This window comes from Dipodomys spectabilis, unplaced genomic scaffold (assembly GCF_019054845.1).
Source record: "Dipodomys spectabilis isolate Male_0828 unplaced genomic scaffold, ASM1905484v1 ptg000297l, whole genome shotgun sequence".
In the NCBI taxonomy this organism is placed as follows: Eukaryota; Metazoa; Chordata; class Mammalia; order Rodentia; family Heteromyidae; genus Dipodomys; species Dipodomys spectabilis.
Window position 1 is genome coordinate 3,310,549 of NW_024870974.1, and position 7,357 is coordinate 3,317,905.

Here is a 7,357-nt window from a genome sequence, read left to right on the forward strand (position 1 = left end):
AACTGTAACTCCTCTGTACGGTATTTTCACAATAAAAAAAAAAGAGATGGTGTACTGAATCTATTGGCTTATATATAAATTAATTAATTTCACATTTCTTTTTTTTTCTTTTTACAATGTGACTACTAGATAACTTAGAATTACATTTATGGCTTGCATTATAATTCCACTTGTTGATGCTTATCCTCAACATGTGGAGACTGAAACTATTTGCCATTGAATATATTTTTGGTTTGGATTCTTGTAAAGAACAGAAACTGCTCACATTTTTCCATGCCAAAATACTTGATTATTGCAAACAATGGAGCTATCATAAGAGTTAACCATAGCCAGGCCCTGAAAACATAGCTACATGGGAGAAGGCTCAGGGTCCAGAAAACTACATTTCTCTCTGTCTGCCTCTCTCTCTATTTCTCACTCTGCTTCACTGTGTACATGTACGATGCTTTGCTATATGGACAAGCTTGTTGCCGGATCTGTTATTTCTGTTTGTCTGGAGTTTTTTTTTTTGGCAGTGAATAGACCTAACTTTGACTCTTTTAATAACTCAGTTTCCCTTCAACCAGCTAGTTCAGTGTTATACATATGGAAATTCCAAAATTGCAAGGGAAGTATGGGAGTGACCTAGTTTGGTTTAGATGGCTGTGAGACTCTCAGGAAACACAGTGACCTGCATGTAAACGCACTTAATTCCCATGCTATCCATGGGGTTTGGACTAGAGGTAGTGGGGGAGGATAGGAAATGGAAACATTAGACAGTTCTACAATGCCTGGCATTGTTTCCTCCTTCAGTTCTCTGCATTGCTTCCATATCATCAAGATTTCTCTTTCTCCTGTGTTTAGAGACTTTCCATCAGCAGAGAAGCTTGCTCTAACCTTGACTACATGCTAACAAGCCTGTGTTGTCACTGGTCTGTCCATGTTGTTCTAACTAACTCAGGTGGGAGACTGTTTGCCAGCACTTATCAAACTCAAGTCTATGAACGCTTATGGATATCTAATGCTGTCTAGCATGGTGGTGGGTTCCAGGAACTGTCTGGGAATACAAGACAGGAGCAAATGAGAGTGCTCACAAGCATGCATTCTGAAGAGCTTGGAGCACCAGTACAAGTACCCTGTTGTTCTCACATGCAGGAGTTCTGTAGACTGTCAGATCTGCGCCTTTTATTTTAGTATGCCTTGAATGGGCTTACATTCAAGCTAACAAAGAATGTTGAGAAAAAAATTTGAAGAAGAAAAAGAGCTAATGTTTTCCAAGTGTTTATTATCTACTGAGAACTGCACTGCAAGTTTTACACACAACACTTGTTGCAACCTTTATCTATGTTTGCAATAGACAATGTTTGTATCTCCTCAAAATTCCTATGTTAAATTGAATTGTGTGTGTGTGTGTGTGTGTGTGTGTGTGTGTGTGCACGCACTCATTCTGGACCTTGAAGTCAGGGCCTGAGTGCTGTTCCTGAGCTTTTGTGCTCAAGGCTAGTCTCTACCACACGAGCCACAGCTCTACTTCTGGCTTTATAGTTATTAATTGGAAATAAAAATCTTACAGACTTTTCTGCCTGGGCTAGCTGGTCCTCAGTTCTCAGCCTCCTGAGTAGCTAGGATTACAGGTATGAGCCACCAGTCCCCATCTATATATTGAAATCTTAACCCCCAGGTTGGTTTAAGGGAATTGGGAGGTGATTAGATCATAGAGGTAGAGTCCTCACGGAAGAGAATAAAATGAGCCCTAAAAAGAACTTTGCTGCTGTGACTATTTGTGAACACAGAATGTGTGAATACATCCATGAATAGGAATAGGGTCTACACCAGACACCAAATCTAGAACAATGACAAATAATGTTTATAAGCCACTCAGCTTATAGTATTCACTATGACATCCTGAACAAGCTAAACAATGTTTTTGTTATTTTTTAAATTTTACTTTTTATCAATTGTGGGGCTTGAACTCAGGTCCTGGGTACTGTCTCTGAGCTTTTCTGCTTAAGGCTAGTGCTCTACTACTTTGAGCCATAGCTCTACTGTGGATTTATTGGTTTTCTGGTGGTAAATTGAAGATGAGTCTTATGGACCTCGGTGCCTGGGCTGGCTTCAAACTGCGATCTAACAATGAGCCTCAGATCTCAGCCTCCTTAGTAGCTAGAATTACAAGTATATGCCACCAGTGCTTGACATGTTTTTGCTACAAAAATTTTTCTGCTTATTTTTTGGTCATTCTTCCTTATAAAACTTAAGTTCCTGATTAATAAGAACTTATTCCTAGTGCTTCCTTCAACTAGCAACAACATATAATATTTAGCCACCAGATACAGTATTTAATAAATCTATATTAAATAATTTAATGAGAACAGTATGATTTTCTTATCAGTGAGAATGCCAGATTAGTGAAGAAACAGATAAATTAATATAGTTTTTCCTCTTACTCAATCCCAAGTTTATAGAATATACTTAATAAAGATTGGCTTAAGAAAAGAGTATTTGTTTCTTCTGCTCTGGCTTCCAACTTCTTTTATTTCTAGTTAACTTGGAAATAGCAAGTACAACCTAGTAAGGTTATTTATAAGATTGCCTAGAAAACATTTTGACTTTGGGCAAGAGTGTAGTTGTGTTTAAATTTTATGAGGTAGAAAGGCAAGACTAAGCTGCCTAAGATCTATAGAGACCAAAAGTACATTATTTCATTGTTGTTTTTTTTAAGATTAAGTATTCATTTACAAAATTAGAGCACTTTATTGACCAGAATTATAATCCCCAAGTGACTAGAAATGTTAAAGTGCTTGGATATTTTTCTTTCAGTGATTTAAATGATTTCATTAAGGTTTGGCATAGTAAAACAATATGATTTGTGCATATAACTATAAAAACCTCTAAATATTACAATCACATCTTTTGATCAGAATTTTCCTAAAACTCTCCTATTATTTTTATATTTGGAAAATGGCTATAATTTATAGGGGAATCAGATACGAAACAATGTAAAAATGTACTATTTTCCTGAAATATATGAGAATTGCTATTGTTTTTGTCATTTTAACCTACCACAGAGAAATTCTGAAAGATCTCAAGTTTCGAAAGATAATTTTAGGGAAAATGTCTGCTTTTATTTATTTATTTATTTTGCTAAAGAAAGTGTTTATCCCTTTTATGAAGAGTCTTCATCTTTGAGGGTCTTTCCTTAAAGTCTGACTATGGTATTTGTTAGTCGCATTTTTTTTTTTTCACTTAAAACTAAATCATTCTTGGGGAGGTCGGGAGGGAAGTGAAAGTAGGGGAAAAACAAAGGAGGAGGTAACAATGCTCGATAGGAAATGTACTCGTTACCTTACTCATGTAACTGTAAACAGTATCTTTACAATAAAAACATTAAAAAACTAAATCATTCATGTCTTTTATTTATTTAAAGATTTATATACTTCAACAAATATTCACTGAGTATTCATGGCAAAAAACATGCTTCCAAGTACATTATAGTTCATTATATATAGTACATTATTGTTCATTTCTCATTTTAACTTTTTGCTCCCTCCTTTTTTAATGTATTTGACTTATTTCACTTAGTATAATATCCTCTAGTTCCGTCCATTGTAGTTCTGACTACAAATGTCAGAATTTCATTTTTGTATGGTAGAATAAAAATGGGACCTAGGCACTGGTGGCTCACACCTGTAATCCTAGCTACTCAGGAGGCTGAGATCTGATGATCGTAGTTTAAAGCCAGCCCGGACAGGAAAGACCATAAGACTCTATCTCCAATAAACCACCAGAAAACTGGAAGTGGTGCTGTGGCTCAAGTGGTAGAGTGCTAGCCTTGAACTGAAGAGCTGAGGGATAGCGCCCAGACAGAGTTCAAGCCCCATGACAGGCCGCCCCCTTCCCCCAAAAAAGGGGATATGTAGGCTGATCTCCTATCTTAGCCATTTATGAATAGTGGACCAAGTACCTAGTTAATGAACAGACTGAATCTTGTTTGAATTATGTACTCAGAAGTGAGACAGTTGGATATGGTAGAACTTAATTTACACACCAGGAATATGTGAGGGGTCTTTGTCCCACATCCTTACTAACATTTGCTCATTTACTTTTTGTGTGTGTGCTGGTCTTGGGGCTTGAACTCGGGCTTTGGTCAATATCCCTGAGCTTTTTTGCTTATGGTGTGCATTCTATGACTTGAACCACAGCCACTTTTGGCTTTTTGGGATTAGCTGGAGATAAGAGTCTTACCAACTTTCCTGCCAAAGCTGGTTTCCAACTGTGATCCTCAAATATCAGCTAGGATTACTGGCACGAGTCACCACCACCAGTGCTCAGCGATGTCCCTGGGCTTGTTTTGTTCAAGGTTAGCATGATATCACTTGAGCTACAGCTCAGAATCTTGCAAAGTTGGCACACATTTTAAGTGCTAGGAGATAACCCACATTTTTTTTTGGTGCTAGTCTGGGGGCCTGAACTTAGGCAATTTTGTTACTGATGTGTATATAGGGGTGAAATGCTATTACATTTTGGTTTGAATTCACATTTTCCTCTGGCTAATAATATTGGCTTTTCCTCCCATTTATTTCTTGTCCATTCAATATTTTTTCTTTGAGGAATTCAGACCACTTACATGGTTTAAATTATTTATTTGTTGTTGAGTCTTTTGAGTTTCTTATAGGTTGTCAAATGAATAGTTTGCAAAATTTGTCTCCTATTCTGTAGGTTGTCTCTTGATCTGATTGCTTGGAAATAGTTTTTTTTTTTTAGTTGTTGTTGTTGTTTTTTGGTTGTCATTGTATTTAGATCATTAAAACAATCATTTGTAGGAATGCCAACTGAACTAAAAGGTCAGAGGTTACATTTTCAGATCATCTCAACAGCCCAACAGTTGACCCTTTCCATGGAACATTCTGCAGCGGAGTTAGCAAGGTCTTGAGCTCAATGATACATATGCAAATACAGTTTATTTCACAGAAATTCAATTTTATACACAACAGGAAGTTCCCACCTGCCCTGGTGGGTGCAGACCAAGCTATTTGAGAGTGCGCAGAGTTATAGCCTGTTGGGAGTCTGCAGCCCCTCAAATCAGTCCATTCTCACCCCTCCAGGTAACAGGCACCTGAGTTTCCCAATGCAGGCCACACCGGGCTGAACCAGTGAGTTTGCACAACAGGCTCCCAGAACCCGGCTGAAACCACAAACTTGCAGAGCACAACCCAGAACTTTTTGTACCCTCTCGCCACCTTCAGCCCTCCTTAAGTCCCTCCATCCCTGCCCACATTACTCCTGACTCTCCTCAGGTCACCATGGCGTCCTTCAACTTTCCACCAAAGTTGATCTGGTCTGTTGAGAGAGATTTCTGCTCTTTATTCATGACTCAGTTTCTTTCTTCGGTGGAGGCTGAGGCATGCGCACACAGGCACGTACGCACGCGTGCGCGCGCAACCGCGCAGACGACGTCCGTCTGGTCCCCGTCTGCATGAACAGAGCTATGTGGAGCCTGCCCAGTTCTCCAAGCTCCTTCCTCTTCCTTCTTCTCGGCAGGTTAGCGTGGGACGGCCATCGAGGGGACATTTGGTAGCAGGGGCTGTGCTGAGTCCAATTCCACCATGGCCTCATTCTCCCCAAACGCGTCTGCAGAGCCCACGGGTGTGGCGGTCGCCGTGGAACCCTCTGCAAGCTGCTGCTGGTCGGGAGCGTCCTGCATTAGCTGCTGGGTGTTAGGGATGACAGTGACCCGAAGGCAGCACTTCAGGCAAAGCCACAAAGCCAGCGTGGACAGCTGGTCTCAGGGGTGGGACTGCAGCCCCTGGTGGAGGAAGTCCCCCTAAACTTCGGAGCGTCCAGGATGCCTGCAGGGCTTCGCGCCTTGAAGGGCGGGGCAAGCGTTCTGGGCGGGGCTAGGCGCCGCGGTGGCTGCTGGGAGTCAGGAATAAATAGCCAGACCCGGAAGTGGCAGGCTCTGTCTCCCTTCGAAGCCGCCGCGTCTGCGGAGCTGCTTCTCGGCGGCGGCTTTCCGCGGTGAGACGCTGACTGGAGGTCGGTGCTGGGCGTGAGTCGGGGCGGGGTGGGGTGAGGCCCTGATGGGGGTGTAGGTGGGTGTGGGGGGGGGTGTTTTCAGTGGTGAGACCCTGACTGCGGCCGCTGGAGGCCTGAGGAGGGACAGGAGGCCGTGCCGGCCCAGGCACCAGCCGTGTGGATGGGAGTCCTTGGCGGCTGTCCTCGCTCGGACACTATGGGTCCAAGTTGACTGAGAGCTCGGGGCCTGTTATAGAATCCACCTCTTTTGACTCCTGTGGTAGTAAAACGTCCGTTACCTTCTGATTCGTCGTGGTCATCATCATCCTCCTCCTCGAAGAAGAATAAAGCAAGGCTAGAACACGGAGGGTCATCAGGGTCAAAACGAAGTTCTGATCGTAGCAGTGGAGCACTGAGGTTGGAAGCTCTTTCTGGAAGCGTGGGATCTAAGTTCGGTCTCCATGCTGAGATTGTGAATTACGTGAAAACTCGGCATCAGCGAGGAGCTACACACCTTCTGACCTTGGAAGAGCATTTTGGATGAAACCAGCAGTTAGACAGATATTGGACTGGAGCAGAAACAATGGCTGATGACTGAGGTCTTCGTGAACAATCTCAAAATTGAAGTTATCCACAGGAAATACATCTTCAAGCCCAGACACAAGTTGAAAAATGAGAAGGCCCTTCTTCTTCTCCTCTTGGATCAGCACGACAGCAAGGGTTGGGAGGAATTCTTTTAGAACACATTGAAGGAGGACTGCCCAATTCCCAGAAAGCTCTCAAGGTGTTAGGGGACCAGATACTAATCGTTAATTGCCCTGACAAGAAAAAAAAATAGTTTTCTTCAGTGATAAGTGCTATCAGTTTTCTGTGGATGAAGAATTCCAGAAACTGTGGAGGAGTTGTCACTGTGGGTTCAATGGATGAAGAGAAAATTGAAGAATATCTGAAGTGACAGGGTTTTTCTTCAATGCAGGGCATTGAACCAAAGAAAAGTGCCCCCCATCCAGAAATGGAGAAAATCCACTTCACACATGGCTGGAGTGCTGAAGGATTTTTCAGACATTCCCCTCAGCCAATAGGGGACACCTTGGTCATTGAACAAAGAATTACAGACATAAAATCTCTGTTGTTGGCCAGGCACTGGTGGCTTCACCCCTGTAATCCTAGCTACTTGAGAGGCTGAGATCTGAGGATGGTGGTTCCAAGCCAGTCTGGGCAGGAGAGTCCTTGAGACTTTTAGCTCTAATTAACCACCAGAAAACCTGAAGTGGAGCTGGGACTCAAAATGGTAGAGAACTAGCCTTGAGCAAAAGAACTCAGGGATAGTGCCAGGGTCTTGAGTTCAATCCTCTAGACTGAC

General features: G+C 42.3%; 1 pseudogene; it reads left to right on the forward strand.

Annotated features, from left to right (window-relative positions):
• The first annotated feature begins 5,824 nt into the window (after window positions 1–5,824).
• Window positions 5,825–7,076, forward strand: LOC122127076 (annotated as a pseudogene).
• Window positions 7,077–7,357: the final 281 nt, after the last annotated feature.